The sequence below is a fragment of the Mauremys reevesii genome, linkage group 2, assembly GCF_016161935.1.
Source record: "Mauremys reevesii isolate NIE-2019 linkage group 2, ASM1616193v1, whole genome shotgun sequence".
Classification (NCBI taxonomy): Eukaryota; Metazoa; Chordata; order Testudines; family Geoemydidae; genus Mauremys; species Mauremys reevesii.
In genome coordinates, this window is record NC_052624.1 from 191,755,701 (window position 1) to 191,780,818 (window position 25,118).

The 25,118-nt window shown below is 40.3% G+C and overlaps 2 long non-coding RNA genes across 7 annotated transcripts; one reads left to right on the plus strand and one right to left on the minus strand.

The window, feature by feature from the left end:
• On the minus strand, positions 1 to 25,118 carry LOC120396849. Of its 2 annotated transcripts, XR_005593448.1 has the most exons (6): positions 25,061 to 25,118; positions 21,796 to 21,929; positions 19,134 to 19,249; positions 11,961 to 12,072; positions 1,870 to 1,939; positions 1 to 298 (listed from the first exon to the last, which is right to left on the minus strand). It is a non-coding gene; the product is annotated as an uncharacterized LOC120396849 (long non-coding RNA). The 2 variants fall into 2 exon arrangements; XR_005593449.1 differs by lacking the exon at positions 1,870 to 1,939.
• LOC120396847 lies at positions 15,447 to 22,555 on the plus strand. 5 transcript variants are annotated; one of them, XR_005593444.1, is made up of 4 exons: positions 15,447 to 15,524; positions 16,273 to 16,534; positions 19,058 to 19,256; positions 22,382 to 22,555. It is a non-coding gene; the product is annotated as an uncharacterized LOC120396847 (long non-coding RNA). The 5 variants fall into 5 exon arrangements; XR_005593443.1 differs by lacking the exon at positions 22,382 to 22,555 and adding an exon at positions 20,448 to 20,692; XR_005593445.1 differs by lacking the exon at positions 22,382 to 22,555 and adding an exon at positions 20,406 to 20,692 and having other exon boundaries at positions 19,058 to 19,157.

The following is a 25,118-nucleotide window of genomic DNA, read 5'->3' on the forward strand; positions in this document are numbered from 1 at the left end:
GACAGTGATGTAAACAACTTCCAAAATTTCTCTTTTAACCATTTCCAGTAACATAAAAACCCTGCATTTTTATTCACCATGCCCTGAACTTTCCTTAAAGCTGAGCTTGTTCTCTATGGTAGATGGTATAGTTATGTACTTCGTAGATTTCTGTGCATCAAAAACACATGTAATAGTTGGCTTGTTCCTGTGGTGTTTTCCCTGGAAGATGCACATCAATCTCCTCTATTTCCCTGCAGACTTTCAGTCCTTGGAAGCTACCAGAAAGCAATTTTCCAAACCTCCATCTATTTGAGACCTAGAAAAGGATATATCAGTTCATGATAATTGCACATGTATTCCCTCTGTCATCCTGCAGTAACCCTGGCCTTGGCTAGACTGTGCCTACTGTGAGGAGAAGCAGAAGCAAACCAATCCAATGGTGATAACCTTGAATTTTTAAACATTATGTGGAAAACCCAGACATTTGGCAGGAACATAAATATGAAGTAACATCAAATGCTTCCTTAGAAAAATATTAAACCATAAATTACCACCACAATAAAAGGAATTTATCAACCACATGCTATGTCACACCGAAGGGAATCAACTTCTCTCCCTGTCTGAAAGGCCAGCTGAATCCCTTTTGTCCTGCTAGGGCAAGGGTTACTATAGTCCTCAAAGGGCACTCATGCTGGGCTTCTTGCTCCTCAGCCATCGCCTCTCTTGATTAAAGACCTGCATCGTTACAGAGAAAAACATTAAAAACCATAGAAAATCTACACACATGCTAAAAAGCTTATAATAGGTCACTCCAACTCAAACCTTGGGCTCTGGTAGGTGTCAGTCCTTCAAAAACTCACAACTGGGTTTTCTCCATGCTCAAAAGTTCATAACTGTCTCAGATCACGAACAAACATGAGCCAGCCATTTCCTTTATATAGCTGGGACCTTCGTTCTTGGCCTAATGTAACAGGCGATCAGCAGACAAAAGCCTACTCCTCAGGGTAGCTTCAAAAAGCTGGGTTTTTGTATAACCACCAAAGTGAGGAGTTTGCATTCACCAACCCTTAGGTATTCTCCAGGAAATCCATTTCACAAATGTCCATTCTTTTCCAGATCCTTATGGAATTGAGTTTAAATGTTTTTCAAGGATATTGCAGGAAGTTGTATCTGCCAAAGGAGTTTGCTGAACTTCGTATAAACTTGGTAACAAGGTATTTTCAGATAAATTGATCCCTCCCTAAGCTAAAAAGAACACAGTTTCTAAACTCAATGGGTGGAGGGTTGACAGGTAACAGAGCCAGTGTTCTGAGCTGTCACTGAAAATTAGGCAGGAGCTTTGTGCTGGGAACTTGACCAGCTACACCATCATTGCTGCCAGTCTGCACAAGTATCTACACACGTCAAAGAGAACTGGTGAGGACTAAAAGATTGGTAAGATCTTAGAGCTAGCACACTTGCAACAGTAGCAATGCTTCTGAAAACACTGTGAGCAGTTGAGTGTGGACACAACAGGCCAGATTCTCATGTGGTTAGAGTACTGAGGGATGTAGATTTAACATGCACAAATCAAATATGGGAATTAGATAACACCTTCCATCTGTCCATAGGCAGACAGGTCACAACAGCAGGTATCTGAACTGACAAAAATCAAAGAGGAACATCCATCTTTTCTACCAGAGAAAAACATGGTTGCACTGAAGAAAACTTTCAGTTCTGCTTCTTTTTATAATAATAAAAAAATGAGCTCAGATTAGCACAAGTGAACATTCACTTAATCACACATTTATATAGAAATGCACAGAAGATCAGAAAACAGTATCATGCATAAACAAGGGTTACTACCAATACAAGTCCTGAGTTATTCTATTATGAGATTACTTATACCTTCCTTTGAAGCATCTGGACTCTTCCCCTCCCTCAATGATTCCACTTAATTGAGGTCCCAGAAAGGTGTCTGAAATAAAGACAGACAGACAGACCGACCAACAAGAGTATGGGATCTGACATGCTGCCTATTTTAATTATTTTTCATTAACCATATATGTTGATACAACCTTTAATTACATAAACACATACTCCCCCCTCCCCCACATATGACCTCTGCCTCATTCAGTGCACAGGATGGATGGTGCTCACTGAATGGGCAGTTATTCAATATTTCTTTTTATCCTCATTGTTCAATATGTGGTCCCAGCATTTGTGACACTATCCACACCATGCTCTGAAAACAGAATTATTAATTTAAGGAATAATAATTACATGGCAATTGCTCACAAATAGTTGCCTGGGTTTGAGGAAAAAACACCTTTCACTATGGTTTATTCCATAATTGTCCATTATGGAGTTTCTTGCACCTAAGCTTAGAAGATGCGGCAATTGATTGTGACTTTTAAGAGGTTTCATAGCCTTCACATACAGGAGCATTAGCATTCCCTTTAGATGCCACAAGGGCTGCAAAAGACACTATCTATTAGTAGTTAAATAAGCAATAATATATACAATTTTATTCAAATATTTAGATACAGTATTACAGGCTGCAGGCCTGCAGCACGCCACTGCATTGTGTGGCGCTGCACTCTCACTGCCTCAATTCCCATCTTGGTTCTCCAGTCAACTCACCCACAGACAGGAATTTTAATGCAACATTCTACTCTTGGGGGTCTAATTTATTATGTCCTCACAAACTAAACACTTCCAGGCTCAAACCCTTCCTAACTCAGGGCTTCAGGCTCCAGCACCCTCTCTGAGCAATGTGCAATGAATTGATTGGCCTCAGTCCTATTTATAGTGGACAAGGGTTCATGTCACAACATAATCAAAATGGAACCAAATGGAATTCTTGTTGGCAGACACAGAAGAGAAGCCATGGAGTAGATGGAAAAAGATACTGAGCTAACCTCTTATTCCTAGAAGTACTCCCTCTAGTTCTGGTCAGAGGTATATATGTGGAGCAGCATGAGTAAAACCTGAAGTGGTGCTGCTTTACCTGTTTTGTGGACAGGAGAGATTCAATACTCACAGCTATCAAATCCAGTGCTTTTTCAGATAAATTTAATTCCCTTTAATAAACTGAAAAGTTAATATATCTGCATTTTCTGCTGTTGCTGTGATTGCATAGCACAATGATGGGACTAAGAAGTGTCTTCATATGCAAGGAAATGGGCAATCAATTTTTATAGCAGTAAATGAATGATTTATAATTGCAGAATGTTCCTAAACAAGAAATAGCAGTTGCTTATCTTGAGCAATGGAGAAGGGACCAATCCTGGTCCCCTTGAAGTTAGCTGGCAGTTTTTCCAATGACTTAATTTGAACAAAATCCAGTCATATTCTTAAAGAAGACTTTGTTGAGGAGAGACATAATGGGAACAGATAGTAGCTCAAAACCTAGACAGAATGGTATTGTGTTTGTATTGGCTATGAACCAAGAAGACAGCTCTCCTTTCAAAACTGACACTTATTACCGAAGAAGTTCTTCATGTAACGGCTCCTTTATAGGGAAGTCTGTCAGTCCCAAAGCTTCATTCCTAGCAGGTATCAGAGATATACTTATTTAGGTGCAAGAACAAAGGCAAGAATAGAACTACTATATTTGCCACCAGAAAGGTATATATTCTATGGAAGACCTAAACCAGTGAACATCTTGGAAGAGGTGATTGCAGTGTATTATAGATGATCAATATTCTACCCTTCATCATGAACTTTGGACATGATAGAAATGTTCATTAAACTGTATGCTGTCAAATGACAACTCACTTAACTAGACAACTTATTTAGCCATTAGTCAGATGTTTTCTCAGGGTTTATTGTCAAATGATGTGTCTTTCAAAATTAATATTTCACCTCATTCTGGCATTTTGTGCATGCTGCAGACTTGAAAGGGGAAAAGGTTGTATTGGCCAAATCAAGTTGTGAATTATTTCATATTCAGATACAACTGGTGCAGCATTGAGTTTTTTGGGTTTTTTTTAAGTCAACTACTAAATGGAAATACGGAATAAAAATCCCTCATTAAAACCTCTCCCTCTGGACTTGATTGACTGCTTCCTGAAAAGTCCTCAGCACCCTTAGCTCCCTGGTGCTGAGCACCTTGCAGAATCAGTTTCCTTTGTTTCCCTGTGCCTGCTTCTTTTTATCCAAGGAGAGAATCCTTGAGAATTTTAAACCACACACTTGGATTATTTTGATTCAGCATTTATATGGTGGGGGGGGAAATTATATGGGCTAAAATGAACCACAATGATGGGAGATAAACATGAAGAGCCTTCTACAATAACTAAAGTGTTAATATAGAGCAGAATGGCAAAACAAATATACCCCCCCTCAGAGGGCCTGATTGTCTCATTTCATATACAATATTACAGGGGAGGAAAGATGCACAAAATGGAGTGAGCTACCTATGCATAGTTATCATGGTACGTAGCCCAGAAATTGGTCTGTGTGCAAAAAAAGGGGATGGGGGTGGAAAGTGATTCACTCTTATGATTCACTGCAAATGGAACCAGATCAAAAGATCTCCGCTCCCATATTTGAGTCACAATGGGAACTGCTGGTACTCAGTAGTTTTGAAAATCTGATCCCAATTGTGGGTGCTGAGCACTAGAAAAATCTGGCCCACGGTATCTGAATATTCGGGAAGAGATTGCTCTAAAAGTATCCATGATAGCTAGGCAATACTATGAATTACCAAAGCCACCTATCCACTAGTGTGGTGTTTGTTTTTTCCTTCTCCATCCTTTACTTAGATCATATAGCAACCAGGAGCTCATTGGTCTAGGCACTGTACAAACAGAACAAGACTGTAGTTCCTGCTCCAAAGGGTTTACAATCCACTAGACCATCCTTCCACTTTTACTTATGGAAAGGACCAGAGATAAACATGTATAAAATTTGTCTTGATGCCAACAAAGGAGACCTACTAGATCTGTGCAAAGGACATAAAGGGAATATGTAGCACTAAGATGTCATGGGGATTTCTAAAGTGCCTCCATTTTCTATGACTGAGTGATTGGGAATGCAAGTAGCTAATAGCATCAGACACCATCTCCAATTACTTCTCTCCCTGACCCCCCCCCCAATTTTTTTGCTACCCTTATATGCTATACACAGCCAATGGTAAAGGAGAGCAGAGAGTAGGAAAATAAGTGTGGTGGGCCAAAACGTGGTGCAAGAAGTTTAGCCACAACTACACAGCAGTTTCCCCTTTTGTATAAGTTGGCCTCAGTTCCCCAATATAAACACTGTCTGCCTAGAGCTCTCCAGGATTGGAAGAGTGCACCATGGCAGAACACGAGAGATGAAATTGGACCATTTTTCAGGACCATTTTTGAAAAAAAAATTGATTTTTTCAATATTCTGTTTTCCACAAAAAGGTTCATATTTAGTTTACTATGTTTGGTTTGGGGGCTTCCTTTCTGACACCCCCTTTTTCCACTGACACACTTGATTATGCAACTTGATTATGCAATACGATGAATTACCAAAGTCACCTATCCACTAGTATCTCCACTGACACTTGATTATGCAACTTGGGCACATGGTGAGATTTTTTCAAAATTGAAAGCTTATAAAAATATTTATTGCCAAGTTGGGAAAAAACACTAAGTGAAAAATGTGTTCATATAGATATTCTGGGGGGGAATGGGAGAGAAGAGAACTTTAAGAAAAACGAGTCCATTTTGGAAACTTGAACAAAACCATCTTTCATGAAAAAAAAATGTATTGTCTTCAATTTTTCTGTAATGCTGTGCAGCATGATCTGACTAAGAAGTGTCTGTAATGCTGTGCATTCACACACCCCCAACCCACGCCCAAATCCTGCTCGGCTTACTTACTGACCCACTATTTTGAGCAGTCTAGTTGCAGGAAAAAGGATTTGGTCCTAGGAAGCTATACATGTATTTATATATAAAGACAAAAATCCATAAACATTTTCACCAGTTTGTCACAGTTTTAGGATGTGATCCTTTGAGATGCTGAGCACCTACTGGAGGAGTGCCAAGTGCCATCAGTTCACATGAAATTCAATGAGAGTTGAGGGCACTCAGCACCTCATGAACACCATACAGAATCAGGCCCCTAGCAATTAGTAGACTGAAATATTATTCTGAATGTGCTTAATGTAGTACAGATTAAAATTAAATGAGCCATTTTACAAATCAACAAACACATTAAAATAGATTTCCATAATAATCTGCATCAGACAGCATTATATTGCCTGGTCTGTGAGGTTTGATACACAGGAGATGTTGATAGCCTTCATGCAGTTCTTGCTTCCACCCTTCCATTCTCTAACTTTGTCAGCTTTATTTTTGCTTCTGGAGACTACTTTGCTGTGATCAGTTCTGAAATCCAATTGTGTATTTAATGCCGATCTTTTACTACAGCATGTTTGTTTAAACAAACTCCTCTTCTGAATAAAGACTTCCATATTTATGGTCTGACCATAAACTTTTTACATAGGCAAAAGTCATTAAAAGTGTTATGACACAGGTCTCATAGTAGATCTGACCAGTGGTCTATCTACTCCAGTATCTTGTCACCAACAATGGCCTGTCCTATGTTTTTCAGAGGAAATGTAAGAAACACTGCACAGGGCAGTTATAAGATTACCTGTTCTCAGGGAAAGTTTCCTCCTAACCACCTCTCTGAGGAAGGTGTCCAAGATTGTGCCATTGATGTGCCACAGAACATGGGTAAAAGGCAGTAAGATACATGCACGTTAAGTACCTTGTATTTCTAGCTATCATCTAAATCAAACAATGTTTTGTACAGTCATTAAATTCTAAATTAGCATTAACAAAGTTTTTACCTCCAGGGAGCTGATCCTCACTCTCAATGCCATGCTAATTGTTGCAGAGATGCCAAAAGGAATATGTTTCTAGACAGAAAGGTGGACTCAGGACCAGATTGTGCCACTGTGGAGGGAAATGGTGCAATCACAGCACCAGAGCAGCTGCAAGAGGCATTGGGCTGAATGCATCAAGTTCATGATTGATACAGCTTACTGTGTAAATACCACTTCCATCAAACACTTATTTTTAAAGTGATTGGTGATGTTGGGTGCCCGCTTTGAGACTGCCTGATTTTCAGAAATATATGAGGATCCACCCTCTTAAAAATCAGGTTCCTTTACCACGTGTCCATTTGAGCACCCAAAATGACTAGTCATGTTAGAAAATTTGGGCTGTCATAAATAAAAGTATTACCTCTGTTTAGTAAGTAATTGTCACTGCTTCCTATGGGAAGACATTAATAGTATTTGCTCCCTGCACAACAGCATTTATGGCTTGCTCAAGGCTACCAGACATTTATTTTACAGCTCCAAAGTTCAGACAGACACCTTGTCCAAAGTACAAAATCCAGGAGAATGAATGGTCTTTAATACAAAAAAAAGGTGTAAAATACTGTCTGTTTAGTAGGACATTGTTAAGAAAGCTGAACTTTGGTATCAAAAACACCATCTTTTGCCTCTGGTCATATTCTTTTAATTTGTTTTCCCCCTGAAGATTTAGAACAAGCGATCCATGTAATGTCAGCATAATCAAGGTGAATGATAACTCTCAACTTTGACACTACATGTGTCTGGAGTAGAAACAATTGTTTTAGGCCATCTGAAGTTTTCTTGTAGTTTATCAATCACCTAAAGGTGATGTCTACCATAAAAGGTGAAATACTGTGGTGCCTGGTTTTAGCATGTTTCTGATTACTTACGCTATTGTAAATACATTTACTAACAGCTCCACAAGTCAGCAAACCTTACATGACATTACCATCTATTTACTAGTATACACTATATTGCATTGGAATATGCACAGTGAAACGTTTACTGGCATAAGATAAAAGTCTGAGCAAGAGTTAATTAACAAATGAGCATTTCTGTTACCAGGCTGCTTGGGGAAATATTTGTTTCCTGCAAATTCTAATCGCATAAGACCCATGGTATTACTGTGGTTATGATATGCTAGATTATCTGGATTCAATACAATCTGTATTTATTTGTAAAAGCAACTCTATAAGGACTACATTGTCCTGGCAGTATAATGAATGCAGTAGATACAATTACTATATAAAACATAGACATGGGGAGCTGGGACTTGAACCCTGAAGTCTTCAGCTGGAAAAGCCCAGGCTGCTAGCACTCAAGCTCATGAAAGACTCCTCTGTGTGGGCCACTCAATAATGGGCAACATCACTCATATGCCTTACAGTGGGAATCTTTGCTTTCTCCTCCCCTAATCTGGTTCAGCATCCTTTCCTCTCATCTCCTTCTGCACACTGAATGCTATGAAAGTGCAGTTCAGAGGGGCAATCTGTATATTTTCTTTCTAAAACCCAAGAACTAGGCTTAATATTTTGAGTAATTTAATGGCTGTATTCATTTTTCACTTATGGATGTGGAGAAGTAACTTCTACATACAAACATCTGGATTTTGCTCACTAATGTTTCAGGATGTAATAAATACACAACAAAATTCTGCATGAAGTAGTAAATTTGTACTTTTTTAATTAAGAGAATTGGATTATATTCCTACTGAAGAAGTCAGGGGTTTTGAGACCCATTAAAGTTAATCTTAATTTCCTCACTGTTGCTTTTAGAAATTAAGATTTAAAGGGGGAGTTACACCCCCATTTCCCCTCCCAGACATATAATCTCCTCTATGGCTCTAATTAAGCAAGGTACTCAAGCATGTGCCTAACTTTAAGCACATATAATTTAATAAGGATAAAACCAATAGGGCTCTATAGAAATTACTCTAAAAACCTACAAAATTTAATTGAGTATGAATCCCTTCTCATAGATTCTTTAAATCAGGGGCTCCCAACCTCTCTTTCTGAACCCCACCACCAATATGCTATAAAAACTCTGTTTTTCTGCATATAAAAGCCAAGGCCACCATTAGGGGACAGCAAGCAGGGCAAGTGCCTGGTGCCACATGCCACAGGGGGCCCTGCAAAGCTAAGTTACTCAGGCTTTGGTTTCAGCCCTGGGTGGCAGGACTTGGAGCCCCAGGTTGGGGCTTCAGCTTTCTGCCCTGGGATCTAGCAGGGCTAATACCAGCCCTGCTTGGCGGACTACCTGAAACGTGCTCGCAGCCCCCCCAGTGGCTAAACCACTGCTTTAAACCATCCTATAAAGTTATATCTAAATATAAACACATACTATTACATTTTATAGTCCAAAAATGCCTATAGAAACTGTCATAGACCTTTTCAAATAAGTGTTAAAAGTTGATCACATTACTATTTATAACAAGACAATACCTCATGAAGCAGCACAATCGCATATGATCGACATTATTGCTAAGGTTCAGTTGAGGTAGATTCGCTTGAAAAGATTGACCAGCATAGCAACTTCTCCTATACTCTCTCCTTTCAAAGAGTAGCTAACTAGCAAATCTGACACTGCCAACAAGTGACAGCTGACACTGGTTACCATTAGAGGTTTCCATTTTGAGCCTTTTTAATGTTCTGAACTCCAGAGATTTTTTTGAACAAAATCTTTGGTCAATAGGAGTCGTGCATAAAGATTCAAACAGATCATTAAGAACAACTAGAGACTGTCTCCTAGGGCAACAATGAAAGGAAATTGTCCTCTAGTGAAAACTTCACAGAGGAAGCAGTTATTTTATTTTTCTACAATTTATTTTATTCACTCGGAAAACATCCCTAGGATACACTTCCTCCAGAACAGAATTATTTCAGTTTTCCTGCAGGTAGGCAGGTCATACACAAAGATGGGAAAAGGGGAGGAGTGAGGAATTATACACGTTTGGAAAGCAGATACCAGAACATATTAAGCAGCAAATTTACCAGTGAGAAGAAATGAAGTTTAATGAGTTTTGTTAAGTCAGGTTCAACTAAATAGGGGCCTGTACAACGATATTTGACTGGACCCCTTTGTAGAAACGATTATGACACGTATTACCTTTCATCCTTCACCTGCCTCAAACTCATGTCCCAGGACATCCGGGGGGTGGGGGTGGGGGGCAGGGCGGGAAGAAGATGTCAGATCCACAGAAGGGAAGGAGGCCATAAGAATGTGTCAAGAGAAACTAGTTTGCATTTTTAGGCCTGGCGAGTGTCTAGAAAAACACTAAGCACAGAACAATTAAATGACACTTTTGAGATCCTCCCCTTTTTAAATCAGGGTCTTTCTTCCCATGCAGCACCTTAGGGACAGTCCCAAGACCCAAAGAATTCATCATGATGATTTCAATGGGCTTTGGGTCAGGCCTTAAGAGAGAACATTAATCCATGAATGTAGCATTAATATAGCAAAACCTGTACCTAAAACATTTGTAGAATCCCTAATTTGATAGGAATTAGAAAGATTTTTGTTTGGAAACCAAGTATTCTCCAACATGGTTTTCCAAAGAGGGGAATAATTTTCAAAGGGATATTCTCTTTCAGCCCTTTCCACAAAACCCAACACTCTCAAAATGCACTTCAAATGCTTCAATTTTCTTCCTGTAATAAAAGCAATATCTTTTGTAAAACCTCTTAAAAGAGTCTTAAATCTGTGTCATTCTGAATATCCTGAACATTTGAAGTTGCTGTTTTCATCTTGCCTTCAAGATCTTGAGTCTTTTCTTCCAACATACTTATGCAAAGAGCAATAGCATCAGTCTTAACCTCTAATTTTACCTCCAAGCTTTTAATCTCCTAAAGCAGTGTATGAAATAAAATTACAGATGTCCCTCCTGGTAAAAGCTTTTCTGAACACAGGATTGTCATACTGGATCAGACAACTGGACCATCGAATCCAGTAACCTGCCTCCAGCATCAGCCAATATTATATGGCTTAGGGGAGGCATTTCCTCTGCTCCATCCTGGTAAGGCATGTTATGCAATATTGTATATAAGAGAAATTCCTCCAGCTTCAGAAGCCAAAAAGACTTGCTTTAGGCTAGCATGCATAACAAGCTGTTTCTAAACTCCATTTACAGTATTTGACACTGTCCGCCTATAGCGGTAAATTCCTCAGGCTGGCTAACCATTCAATGCAGTACTTTGATGTTGTTTTTTCCCCTTAAACTTACCTGAAAATATAGACTCATAGACTTTAAGGTCAGAAGGGACCATTATGATCATCTAGTCTGACCTATTTTGGACAAGACACACCCTCTGAGCCCTCTCTGCCCTATCTATATTTTGAGGGAGTTCAGACTGGAGGCCCTGTAACTGAACTAGTCTTGTTGGCTTTGGTTCTAGTGTAGAAAAAAAATTAATCACAAGAGACATTATTTCTGATTGTTTCAGATGGGGCTAGAAGCATCACAAGCACAGCTGTCCCCTTGCACTCTCCCACAGTCTTCTCCTTTGGTTAGTGCTTGAGGACCTTTGCCAGGGGTTGCTTATTTCTCTATCCCATCCCCACTGCTCCTCATCCTTAAGAGAAAGGGGCTCCTCCTTTCCCACTATACACATTCATTTCCCCCTATTTGGGGGAACAGGGTTCCCCATCTCTTCTCCCCATACACCTCTCATCTTGCTTGCAGAATGATATCTTGCTCTTCATCCCACAGTTCTTACTCCACCAGGGAATGGGGCTCACCACACCTCTTAACTTGTTGTGTCGCCCAGACCCAATCAGGGTCTCTGTGGCAGAGTCCCTCCTCATCTCTCTGCCTGGGGTAAGAATCCTTAGGCCAAGGTCTCCTCTCTATTCCTTTTTCCTCTACTCCTCCTTAGGAAGTGGAGTCCTCACTCAAATACTCTAACTTATTTCCCGGATAAATCATTCTGGTGCTTGCAAATTCTCATGTAAATCTACCACAGCTTTTTTCAGCCTCAATGCCCTACTCTGGATTTTTTCCAATCTCTACAGCTATATCTTTCTTAAATGTGTGGCATCCAAAACTGCGCAGAGTATGCCAGATGAAGGTTTTGCTGGATATCATCTAATAGAAAAGCACTACGATATTTTCTGTATGTTATTCCTACACCCAGCTGAGACAGGGTGCTCTACTCACCTCTGGATGGTGCTGCCTTCCTGTCCGTTTTTCTTCTGCAGCCCCTTTCTTGCTTCCAGGAGCTACAGGGTCCTTTTCATAACACAGCCAGGTCACTATTGTGGTTTTCCTCCTGGGTCGGAGAAAGAGGTGAAAGTTTCTTTTCCCAAACAGGCTCAGACAATTCCCCACCAGCACCACTTCTCCTGTGGCTGGGTGCAGCATCCAGGCCACCCTCTACTCTGGGTTTCAGCTCAGAAACCCTCTAGTCAGCAGTCATGGTCTGTTCTACCCTGTACTTTGCTGCATTTCTCTGAGCCCTTTCCTAACCTTCTGGCTCTCCCTTCCTTCTCTGGGTCTGCCAGTTTCACCACTCCCTCCTCCCAGGGAGAAACTACAGCATACACATCTTTGCAGTCCCCAAGCACTCCTCCTTTGTCTCAGACAGTGACTACAAACTCCTTCTTTGCAATCCCCCATCTGCCTTCCAATTTTCTGTCTTTTGTAGAAGCCCTGTATGTCCCTCACAGGTGAGCTTCTCACTAATTAGCTGCCTCAAGCCTAAAACTCCCTTGTTTTCAGCCTAATTAGCTGATTGGGCCTACTTCAGCTGTTGAAGGGCCAGTGTGGGGAAGCACACCCCATCACACCAGGCTACTTATTTTTTTTTAAACAATTACTTCCTTCTAGCAAGACATCTTCATCTATCCATCCTCAATGACTCAAATATTATTCGTTAGAAGACCCTGAAAATTGAATCCATCATTATATATGGGAAGTCACAACAGCCAGCTGTCCTCCTGTTAGTATCACAGAGCACACTCTTAAGTCTCCCCTTCTGCAAGTCTCTTCCTTTTGGAGTCTTGTAGGGGTCACAAACCTAAAGTGTACCTGTTTCTTGATGCTCCACAGTTCATTTTTCAGGGCCATTATTGTCTCAAAGCACTAGTAGGCAGTTCCCACAGAATGAACTAAGCTAAATGCGTGCAAAAGGAAATTGTAGGGAAAATGCATGGAATTATTCAGCAAGTGATTTTCACAAGTGACACTGCCACCTTTCCCAGTCTCTTCCTTTTATGTTCAATTGTTACATCAAATTGCATGAGTTGTTTGGCATTTTAATTTAAAATATTGTAGTGTTTTTTCCAGCTTGGTGAAAATCCAGGTCTATGCTAGGCACATCCATCTACAATTTTAATGGTAAGATAGAATACTCAGAATGAAAATTATAAATCATTTTTTCATAGGAAGGAGAGGCACTTTGTTTCCTCACTCAGAATCAGTCAGGAAGAATCTGTTGCAGGCAGCAATGGTGAGCAGCTTTGCTTCTCTGCTGCAACAGGAAGAGCAGGGCCACTTATCAGTCTGCCACAGACAATCCAGTGCTAAGCAATGTCTCTGCTTGGCTCTCCATCCCTATTCAAGGAAGATGGGAAAGGGAAGTAGCAGACCAGAGGCTAAGTGCCCAACACACCGCCACCAGAGGGCATCTTTGATAGGTTCATATAGTTGAGATAAGCATTCCAATTTGGAATTTTTGAGATTCCCCATCAATTGATTTCTATGTCATTTGGCTATGTTAGGGCTGGTTTACTGTATTTCAGTCTTAAGTTCAGATATGTCAATGCTAAGATTTACATGGTTTATAAAATGTTTCTTTCCATATTCTTATGTTATGTTCTTATGGTAGTGATAGTGTATAAATAATAAGAATCAGTAATGCTTGGGCTATGCTGTAGGACCTTGGTGAGAAACAAGGTGACTTAGTTGCTGCCATACCAGAATGACTACAACTAGAGACATTGTGCTGTCAGCCTCAGAATTGCTTCCCGTGATCCTGTTGCCCCAAATCCTGATTTAAGTTGACATACCTCTTACACTGTGCTTTCTCTGTGGTACAATAGCAACAGAACAGTCCAAGAAAAGGCTCACTACTGACAGTACAGCAGACACAGTGCTTAATTTGTAACAAGAGGTGCTGGGGCTCAAGTAATTTTTTTACATTCATAACTGACGCAGCAAGTCCAGAGGTGTCAGAGCTATGAACTGCCAAGCCTAGAGGTGCCAGGGCTCAGCCCTGGCACAAATTAAGCACTGAGCCAACAACATGCTCAAGTCAGTTGCCTCCATCCCTGTGGGCACATGAACCACCTGTAATATCAGTTGCTTGAAATTGGTTTCTTGCTGCACATCCCCTGCTGAGGAACCGTATATACCACTACTCCAGGGTGAATAAGAGCATCTCTAAAAATGCAAAAGATCAAACCATCTGAACCACCACCTGTGCCTACTCATTGGGAAATATGGTCATTGTTGCCGGCATCGGACGACCCTTGCTGAGCCTTAGGCCCTGGCTGGCTCACAGGATAAAAGATCTTGGTGGTCCAGGGTCTACTAGAGATCTGTCTTTTACAGAGATGGAACCAGAATGTAAATATTCTGGACTGGTTCCATCCCTTATTCATCTAGTCTATGCATCTGTCTCTGCACAAGAAATGTTTGTGATTTTTTCTGTGCTACTGTCTTCCCACTGCAGTCCAAAACTGCATAGATAGCTGCCCTCATCCTTCTGTGTAAGATTTCAAACCAGACCGCAAACCAGTTTGAGAGAAAGTGTTTGGGCCCTCAAAACATTGCTAAAAACATGAAAAAAGAATCGGTGTTAGTGCTAATATACACATGTATTGTACACCCCAATACATATACAGTACTGTAATACAGCTTTATGTGTGTGTGCGGCTATGTATGTTTTCCTGGCTATCACTTTTACTGTCACAATTGAGCTGTGTAACACCTCAGAGAAGAAGGATGTAAGTGTATACTGGGCTGCTTTGGATTAGCCCTACCTTTATGAAATTTTGCTGTCAGTCTGAAGGCTTCCATTTACTGTGGTGAAAATACTCTTCCTTCTGTGCTTCACAGCAGACAGAAACCTGGCCTGGAGGAAAATGAATATTTCCTCCCAAAAGTTATAGATTGTGTAAGTTATCTTACAGATGAAAGACTTTTCACACAGCTCTAATGGCAGGCTGTTAGACTAACTAAGAGTAGCACTGGAAGGGTGAAAGCTTCTAGGCAGGCGGAGAGACTGCCATTTTACTTGCAATATAGCAAATTACAGAAAACCATAGCACCATTTCCACCTTTTAAAGAAAGATATAAGGTGCATTTATGTGGAACAACAGAGACATCCAGGGGTAAGTCTGTCGTCAAATCTCATTGGCAAGCTTTTATTTTGACCCTTTTTGGTGCCTTTTAATTCCTCTTTCTTCTCTTCAGATCTTCTATAGTAAGTATATCATCAATTCTAGAAAGTATTTGGGATACAGTTTGTATAAAAAAAGACATTATATAAAATTATACCCCAATCATGCAAAAGCTTGAGTCCTATTAATATCCATGGTACTATTCATGTGAGAGATGTTAAGCACATGTATAGATCCATTCACACTTCATTGTACAGTGAAGCATGCAAACTTCTATGTCACAGAGGCACAGAATTCTACAGGCCACCAGGGGTGAAGGGCTAAGACATAGTTCCACCGACACTCCACGTCCTATGTGGGGGCATCAGGCACCTCTGAGGTGAGTAATTAGGGAACAATTCCTGAACTTCCCTAGATACAGGGACTGCAATTCTGCCAAGACACTGTGTATGCTAGGCTAGGGTTTGGGGAGGAGAAGGGGAAGTTTCTCAATCCCGTCCTTCTTACTTTACACCCGTATAAGGGATAGTCCGAACCTCATCCTAAATTAATAGCCATAATGTTGAGCAAATTCACAGGTTGTACAGATTGATCCCTTTCATCTGGGATTTGAAATTTTAAGTGACTCATTAAAATGCACAATTTTAGACTATGAAAGACATTTAATCCCCTCCTCTAACTAGTAGGTTAGAGCAAGAATGGTCATTTTTAAGCTACTTTAGATTCTCAATTGCCTTTCAAACGTCTTTTGACTGAAACTCAACTTGAAGCATCAGAGGGGGGAAAAGTACACCTTTAAAGCTTCACTATTTTAAAGTTTCACAATCCATGTCCAGCTAGAGATGCCAAATTAGTTCTGAGAAAAACTTTTCAATGTTTTTACACTGATTCATACTAGCAGCCCTCAGAGTCTTCTCTGAATTACTTTTAAAAGAAATGTATTTCTAGCTGCAAAAAGATGAGAGTCCGTTCATAAACAAACACAAAACCAACAAGCACACACTTCTTTTAACCTGGTAAATAGAAACGAGTTGAGATGTTGTTTCATTTACCACATAAACTTGTTGTGGGGCTGGGTACTATGTAGTGGGTTTTGGTAAACTGACCTAGAACTGTTGCTCTAGCAGGTTAAAGACAAGATTACCACTTAAAGGCATATACTGTATTGGATGTTATAAACAGCCAGGCTTTGAGAAGTGATCAAAGACTCTTCAAACAATCATACATGGTTGTGTAATTTAAAAACAGTGGGCCTGATTCTCCTCGCATAGCCATCCGTACTAATCTGGACTAACTACTGAAGTCAAACAGAGCTACAATGACGTAAAACCTGTGAGAGAGAGGGAGGAAGATCAAGACCAGTGATTATATGTGTGGTTCTCAAGCAGGGTAAGGACAAGAGGAGGAAACTTTTGGCAGTTGTCCTTTTTCACGTGACTAGCAGTCTTAAGTGATGATACAGTAAAAATGTTCTCACACAGGTCAGTGTTTGCCTCTTTGCTAAACACAGAATTCAGCAGAGCATCCCTAGCGTTACACTTCCTAGCGCTGGAGGTGTGCCCCAGCAGCCGCCTGATTTAGTTCGGCTGACCCCCACCACCCCCAGGAGGCAGGCATATAGCATATAGATTAAAAGGTAAGGTGTTGTGTGTTTACACACACAATGCAACAGCACCACCCAGGAGAGGGAGGACGTTGTTTTTGGTTTTTTGTACATGCGTATAATAGCATGATTTATGTAACCACTTATAATAAATAGACGTGGACAGCCCCGTTGGGGGCGCTCCACGGGAACAGACTGACTGACTCGGCTCCATCATTACTACACGTCCCCATGCCCCATATCCACACACTCTTCCCCCACCCAACCTTTATGGAGACATTGCTAAGTTCACCACAGCACTGTTAAAACTCACGTCTCATGGTTTCTAATGTTTTTCTTAAAGCTCCAGCTGCTGGAATCATGATACCGCATGAGAAATATCAGTTCTCTTTTTTTCCCTTTCTTTAAGTAATAGTTGCAAATAAATTATTAACAATATGAAACAAGGGCACCCTAAAAACTAAAAAGCCAGAAGACGTGAAAAAGAACTCAGATTTATCATTTTAAAAAAAATATCATAATTTCTAAGCAATCTAGTGATTGGGGCAGGGGCTGGTTTCATGATTTCTTAATATCTAGGATTAACAGCTCAGAACATCAACAACATTACGGTGGTTGATAAATACTTTTGGCCCCTAGACTGCACCTTAGACATCTGGCAGCTACTAGGCAACAAACCCATTTCACTACTACCCAAATCCTAGCAGACAGTAAAGCCCTGGAATGCCAGCTGTACTCTGGATGGCCTCCCTGGCCCTGGCAACAAAAGAAGAGGGAAAGGGTATGGCCAGGGAGCAAGCGGTTATGTTTTGTCCGGTCAGGAGGCAGTGTAAGAGAGATTAAAAAGTGAAAGTAGATCTTGAGTTTAGTGTGGAAGAAAGGGGAAGACACTGTAGAAATTCAAACAAACAGAAGAAAAATATAATCTTTGCAGAAATAGTACTGACTGGGGCAAATCCTGAGGCCCTCTACTGAGGCTAACTCTCATAAAGTTAGCCAGGGTAAAAAACTGAGCAAGGACCTGAGGATTTGGCTCATGGTGATGCTCTACAAACTAAGGCCAAGAGTTTAAAAGATGGGGCCCAAACGATAGATTCCTCATCCCAGAGTTAAGTGCCTAAATAAGTGGCCTGATTTTCAAAAGTGCTGAGGGCCCAACAATACTGGTATCAATAGTAGCTACTGAGATCTTAGCACTTTTGGGAATCAGGACACATATTTCAATGATTAATGGTAGACTCAGGCCAGGGGTGAAAGTAACTTAAAGGATTTACTGGCATGCTGGAGTCCTGAGCGGGGATGTGGCCTCAACTGGAAGAGGTGGGCCTTTCAAAATGTAAAGGCCCTGGCTGTGGCTGGGAGCCCCAGAGCCTTTAAATCACCCCAGAGCTACCAGCTGCAGAGACGGCTTGGAGCCCTGGGGCGAATTAAAGGGTCCAGGGCTCCAGCCACCGCGGAGCTCCAGGCCCTTTAAATCACCGCGGGAGCCCTGCTGCCACTACCCCGGGGTGGCAGGGCTTAGGCAGGGATGTAAAGGTCCCGGTGCTCCTGCCACTGCAGGGAGTCCCGGGCCCTTTAAAGCCCCGCTAGAGCTCCGGCAGCAGGGCTCGGGCAGCGCTTTAAAGGGCCCGGGGCTCCCCACAGGGGCTGGAGTATCGGGCCCTTTGAATCCCCGCCTGAGCCCGGCTGCAGGAGCCTCGGGGCTCCGGCAGCGATTTAAAGGGCCAGAGGCTCCAGCCACTGCGGGGAGCCCGGGGCCCTTTAAAGCGCTGCTGGAGAAGCCAGTCCAGTCCGGCACAGCATACTGGCTTTTGACGGTACACTATACCGGACCATACCGGCTTACTTTCACCTCTGACTAAGGCACCTAGTAATATGCACCAATTTTTTGAATGTTTTGGCACTGGCCGATATGTTTACTCTTTTCTGGGGATACTCCTTCCTTTTCAGTCTGGGAAACAATTGCTGCAATGTATTTTATAGTGTTTTTGTTGGAAGTGGGGTGGGGAAGGGAGTATGTAAAAGAAGATAGGGAGACCTGTAGATACCCTACACGGCACTGACTGAAAAGATAGTCAAGGTCTGCAAAACTACAGAATTCAAGAACAGGATCCAATAGAGATGTGCTTAAAAATGTGAAGGGTGTGCTTAGTCAGGAATTGCCACTTAACCTCTGCTTTCAGTTATCCAATTGTAGAATGGGGATGGGTCATGGTTCTTCCTTACCTTCCTGGTATGTTGTGAGGCTTAATTAAGTGTTTGGAAAGCACTGTGAGACTCTTGCTGTGACACAAGTGTATTCTTCCTAGGCAATAGTTGTATTGCCCAGATGGAATGTTGAACAGGACTGAGGTTCACGTGCCAGAGATGTTATTGCCCACTTACCTGAACCCTGCATATCCTTCTAAAGTAGGTTGACGTGAAATAGGGTAATTTTCCCTAATAGCTCAAACTTTATTAGTCCACATTATTTTCAGCATGCCGTAGATTGAAAAAAAGACCTGAATGGTAAGATATATATATTAATAATGTTTTCAGAATCATTGTGATATTTAAAGTATTCATTTTTTGTGCTATTAGAATATTCATTTTAGCTAACACACAGTTTTAGGTTCACTTGGTTTTCTGGGACCTTGTAACATTTGTCTTAAAACACATCAAACATTGTCTTTTTTATTGTTGTTGTTAAAGAAAGGTTATACGTGATAAATAATTAGATATAAATACACTGAGAATTAAGATAAATTGTGTATTTGTCAGTATGAACAAAATAGGACTTTTAATTCTAAAGTGCCAACTCCATGTTAATTAAAGCATTGCAGCAACAATGCCAAATTATTTGCGAAGCACATAACTAAATTATATTCATTCTATTAAGATATAATAAGATTGATGTTGAATTAATTAATTTATAAACAGATTGAAATATATTTGGATTTAGCTCTTTTCAAAACTGTATTACCAATAAAACATACCAATCTGGCATTTTGCTCTGAAACATCTAAATGTTGCTTTTCAAGCTTTGCATGAATTGGGCTCAGTGGAGTGATTAGTCAGAAACTAACCTTTTTGATAACAAAGTGAAATCACAAAATAGGCGATAACTCAGTGTTCAAGTAAATTAAAAAAAGTTCTCTAACTACAGACACTTGCAAAATTGCACCTATGCAGCAGAATAATATCTAATTTAACACAGTTACTAAAGATAAATGATTTTTTCTGATCAAATTATATCAGGATGAATAATTTTATACTATATAATTGGTGAGCTGGATAATTCAATAAGTCCATTTGCTATGGTTGACTTCCTTTCACAAGTAGAAAGTCTGTAATGAGGAAGGCAGTTTTGTCAAAACAGCTGCCAAATGGCAGTAGCATAATAATAATAAAAAACGTTAATCAGTAAATTAATTAAACATTCTGTGTATGTAAAACCTGCTGCATACTGAGAAAATGTGAATGGCCTGACAACAGCATTTGTAGCAGTTTACTCATTGGAGAACTGCAGGAAATAGCCAGTGTATTACAACAATGCCCAAATACAGATTATTTTTATAGGAAGAAAATAGTTCAATTTTTAAGGTCAATTGGAAAAACAATATATTTGAAATAATTAAGCATTTCTCTTCATTTTTTTTTTGTGGCTACTGTATAAAGATGAAAGAAGCCCATCTCTCTTGCCTTTTTCAATGTATACAGCAAGGAAAACCAGAGATGCACATGCAATAGTGTGAACAGCAGGCATAGGATTCCCAAGCTCTCCCAGAAAGAATTAAAAAAGAAAGTGCTGTGGGAAGAGCTGAACAGAGTGGAGTTACATTGGAACCCTGCATTCTTTCGTAATGCTTGGGTTGAAATGATTGGGAGAAAAGCATCCCAGAGCCCGGGCTCCAGCCCAAGCCAGACATCTATATCACAATTTTACAGTCCTGTAGCCCAACCCCCGCAAGCCCAAGTTAGCTGACATGGGGCAGCTGCAGGTGTTTAATAGCAATATAGACAAACCCAAACTGGCCTCAGCCATTACTCAACAGTTCTTATCAATTGGAAATGAACTGATATTGTAATATTTGTAATATTTTCAATTAAATATATTTGAAATATGCTTTGTCTTCAGTACCAGTTTTTTCTTTGCATTCCACATTTTTGACATGCAGTAACAGAAAAGTTTCTCCTTGCACGTGTTCTGTGTGGTTGGATGGAGACAATGGAAACAGCACGGCCTACATTATTTTCTCTGTCCGCATATCTAATATAGGACTGAGTGTAGACTATTACCATAGCAGTATCTATATAAAAGATTAAATCAGGGTTATATTGGAACAGGTGACACTGTATATCAAAAGTAATTTTTTTACATTTTGTTACTGGAAATGATTTATTCATAGGTGGTTAGTGCTTAAAGAGCCCATATATATTTCTTCAAAGAGAACATGAATCTGCTTCAGACCTTTTAGCTTCTCTAGCACATTTTTTATGACTGCAATAGCAGAACAATAGGAAACTGAAAATGGCTGGATTTTGAAAACATTGTGAGGGGAACAAAGCAAACAAAGCACATTAATGAGCAACAGCTTTTGTGAACCCATTTGAAATGCAACATTTTGAAACTGCATCCCATGCTGCAGAAATAGAGTGATGATCTGGAGCCATGGAAAAACATTGAATCATTCATTAGCTTGCTTAGGGTGGCTTTTCATGCTAGATTCAAGTCTTCATTTGGATCACAAGTGAGATACCATCAGATGTATCATTTGAGTTCCTATTGGTATTTTGTCACCAGTAAAAAGCCTCTGTATGATTGGCAATCAGTGCACAGGTGAAACTGGAAATTGTCATAGCTGGGTATTGCAGGTCAGGATTAAGATGCTATGTGGGCAAACTTAGAGGTACTACCTATGCTATGACTAGTACTATTGCTCTCCTCGTTGTCTTTAAAGGATAAGAAGGAAATGCATATAAAACTACTTAAACTAACAGGGAAACATCTGAGGAATCCAGTGCTTTATTTTTAAAATAAACACAGTGCATAGTAGCACAAATTTACCTGGAGTGATCCTGTTGGGATCCAGGAAGCCTAAGGGGAGGATCCACAGGACCTGGAAGCCAACTGATTCTGGGGCACAACTATATCTCGTAATTGTTCTGCTCTGGTTCATTGATCAAATCAGTGAGTTCATCCTTTAAGGAAATAAAACAAATATACAGAATAACATTTGCAGACCAAGATGTGAATGAGAAACCTCAGTTGTTGTTGGGGGACTGTTCTGGCGGCAGAGAGAAGGATCGCTTTGCATTACTAGGCAGGCATTCTTTGCTTCAAGGCTAGAACAAACAAAGCTGTTGTTGGAAAGCCATGGATGTGGAGCTCACCCTCCAATCAGTGGTTGTTGCTATTGTCTAGAGGGCTACCTGATGGCATCCCTGTGCCTGGAAAGTGATGGGGAAAGATGAGAAAACGGAAGGCTAATAGCAATCAGGAATGTAGTATGCCTCCTGTAGCCCAAATGCTGGACTTTCATCTTTGCTATCTCCTCATCCCTTAAGGAACCTGGGGTATTTATACAATAGCTAGAAGAACCACTTTGATGTATCATTTGTAGAGTTGAGCATAAGTTATGATTTCATTTCAGCCCAGCATGATATTCAGCTACAGAAACAAGGAGTTTTGAAAATGCAAGTCCATTTTTTTCTGAACCATTTGGCTCCAGGATACTTAAATACTACCAGCGGCATGCTCCTTTGAGGAAGATCCAATATTTCAACAGCAGAACCCAAAATAAAGTATACTGTAGATTGCACCAACATACCGCTCCTTTCAAAGAAGCTGTTTTATACAGTATTATATGGATGTGTTTTGTATGGGTACATTGGACAACACTCCCCAATTAGTATGTATAGTACTGTACTCTATTTTGTAAGAATAAAATATTTTATACCATCACTATCCTTTAATTCACCATAGAAAAAGAGATCAGAGTCTTTTAAGATTTCATTTGAAACAACTCAATAAGCAGCCTATACATCTGGTTACTTCATATTCAAAGGCAACCCATCTTTGTAACATACTTCTGTTTATCTCTCATGCTATTCCAGTTATCCTGGAAGCTCTGAATAGCATCTAGAGTCACACTGAGTTTTGCAGATTAAATATGACACATGATTAATTCTTAAAATGCCCCATATAAACCTAAGACAACCATCATTTAGTAATTTAGAAAACTTGCCCTTGGATTAAAATGTTTAGTACTATTTTTCTGTGCAACATCCTCTTACATGATACGCCTATCTGACAGTTTCCTGTTTGTGTTAGTGTGGCACACACAGGACTTTGTTTTTAAATCTTTGTGACCAAAAGCACCCCGTATTCACACCCCACACACTATGGTAATAATCACTGTACAAAATCTGCTTTGTGAGGGACATTACGCGGGGTAGAATCTGGACCATTGAACAGCAGTGTCCCCTCAGTTCTCCAACCTGGGTGCCTTTTACCCTGCTTTGCTATGAGAGCGACCACTCCTGGCCTGCTCACACACAACCGCTAGCACGTAAATTACTCCCAGCTGAGTTTTATGAGTGCTCTCGCCCACCACTCCTGAATTATATTGCAGAGTGACACCAGCAAATTCCCAATCCTAGACTTGTCCCCAAAAATGTGTCTTGTACTGCCAAGCGCTTTCCTTCTGTACAATGAAAGCTTATAGAAAGTCCATCATTTTATTAATAGAAATTTATATGCACAAATCCTGTTAGCTCAAATGGAGGTTTCCAAACACTTCAATCCAAACACACTGGTTTAGACAAAACAATAAAAACAAGTTTATTAACTACAGAAAGAATGATTTTAAGTGCTTACAAGTAGTAGGGCATAAAAGTCAGAATTGGTTAAAAAAATAAAAAGTAAAACTGTAACTAATATTTAACTTAACAGGGAAGTGAATTCAAAGCAATCTCTCTCCTCATATGCTTTTGCACTCTTTATTGGCTGAATCTCTCAGCCAGGATCTCTCCTCAGTCCAAAGCTCTTTCTTTTGTTCTTTGTGTGTTGATATCATGACTAGCAATGAAGGGAGAGATGATTTGTATCTTCTGTTCTCATTACTTATAGTTATTTTTTCTCTTTAAAAACATCTCCAGACGAAGTTCAGAAGACTGAAAATTTGTTTGCACTAGAACATCCTACTGTTCCACCACCACCTTGTAAATGTCTCACTCACACTCTTTTTCCTGCTAAAGAATGGCCACTTAACCAGATGATAGTCCATTATTTTGATTATCAGAAGGGTAGCCGTGTTAAAAGCCATGTAAAAGCGGCAAAGAGTCCTGTGGCACCTTATAGACTAACAGACGTATTGGAGCATGAGCTTTCGTGGGTGAATACCCACTTCATCAGATGCATGTGACATGCATCCGACAAATGGGTATTCACCCACAAAAGCTCATGCTCCATTATTTTGATGGCACCTGGCTGAGGTGTGAGTTTGCCTTTTGCCTCTAAGGAACTGGTTCGGGCCTGCTTTTCTAAACTTGGAACATGTCTCAGTAAAGTCATATAATAGAATTTTGTAACTTTACATACAATGCTGCTACACATATTTTACCAGGACAATAATGGTCAGCAGATTATAAGTTTTCAAATGATATATCACAAGGCATACATTGTACAAAACTTATCATAGTCTTATAAAAAGAGTCAACATGCAGATACAGACTGTCACAGAGGTATCACTTTCTCATCAATAATATCATGGTGAAATATATGTAGCAACATTATATATAAAGTTATGAATTCCCCCGTATGATGTTGTTAGCATGTGTTCAAATGCCCACAGTCCTGAGTCAAGAGTTGTTAAAGAGATCTATCCTAAACAAAGGAATGTGCGTTTACCTTAGTTTACATATAAGTAATAAAGAGAATCCTTTAGACAGGAAGAGATGGAAATTGCAGGAGACAAGGCAAATTTTCATTTCAGCATACACTGGGGAGAAGAAAGAGCATGGAGCCACCTTCACCACCAGACTTCATGCCACCTTCTTTACTGTTTGAATCAGCTTAGCCTTGAGGATAATAGTTGGAAGAATGCACTTCAAAGAGTGACTGTGGGAAGCAATATCAGCAAGGCTCTCCCTATAGGAAGTCTAAATTCACTTCTCTGAGCTACTTCCTACCAATAGGTCCCTTCAGTTTGGGCCATGGCCCCAATAGTCCAGGCTCAACAAAAAGAGAGCCCAAAGGAGCAGGGATCTCCCACACCTGCAGAGTCTCTAAGAGGATGGTGGTTGGAGAAGGCACTCTCTGCGGGCCTTACCCACTCTGTAGTCCACACCCAGGCTCACTCTTCTATCTGGAGGATTCCTCTCTCCTGC